This window comes from Lottia gigantea (assembly GCF_000327385.1).
Source record: "Lottia gigantea unplaced genomic scaffold LOTGIsca_7, whole genome shotgun sequence".
In the NCBI taxonomy this organism is placed as follows: domain Eukaryota; kingdom Metazoa; phylum Mollusca; class Gastropoda; family Lottiidae; genus Lottia; species Lottia gigantea.
In genome coordinates this window covers 3,449,815-3,450,929 of record NW_008710370.1, presented here as the reverse complement: position 1 = coordinate 3,450,929, position 1,115 = coordinate 3,449,815, and positions in this window count along the sequence as shown.

Genomic DNA, 1,115 nt, shown 5'->3' with positions numbered 1-1,115 from the left:
AAGTTGAAAATAACAGATTACAACAACTCGGATTAACGGAAAATCTACAAACTCTATTTCAACCCATATTAAAATCTCAAGAGGATATTAAAAAGAGACTCATCCCTCCTATAGAACCCATACCTCCTATAGAACCTCATCACCCAGAACCGAATCCATATGGTGGTATTATAATTAGGACATTAGATGATATTAACAGTCTTTTTTCAAATCCTAAAGCAGATTTACCAAAGAGTATTACACCAATCATTGATGATGAGGGGTTATTGTTTAATGGATTTAGAATAAAATTTAGGGCAAATTCCCCTATATTCAAAATCGATACAAAAGACTTAATATTTACATTAACGAAAGGATTAATAGATTTAATGAATGGCTGGTATATTGGCATTGCCGATTACAAAGATTTACTAGCATACTCAAAATTTCTACATGCAATAAGAAAGTCGGGACCCGAAACAAGAAGATCGAAAGCAGTTGAAACATATTTAAATAAAGTTATTCCTGATAAAGAGGAATCAGATGATTATGCAGAAGATTATACACCAATCATACAAGAAATAGACGATTTCGGTGATATGGTGGCTTCTGGACAAGGTATAACAACGTATATTAAAAATGTCAAATAAAGAACAACTATTCGTCATCACCTCACATAAATCAGACATTAAATTGTCTCTAGATTATGAGTACGAACTCGATCGCAATCAAGAATATGAATTGGGATTAAAGCATTTCTCTGTTTACAATTCCATTAGAAATATCAACGAAAAAAATAATCAAATAAAAATATCAACAGATAATGGAGTTACGTTCAAAACCATACGTTTACTACCAGGAAGCGACGAATACATAGCCATTAACGAATACCTATCTGAATAGCTAATATCGAGAATGATATCGATGTGATAAATATACATTGCAATTTGATAAACGGTTGATATTTCATTAAATACAAACGTCAGATTATATACAGTCTTCCAACATTCACTGTACCGATAGGATATAGAATTATAGAGAAACCATTTCAAACGACGTATTTACCACTTAATTCCTTTATGATTAAAGATATAAATCTGGAAATCAAAGACGGTAAAAATAGGTTTATAGATTTA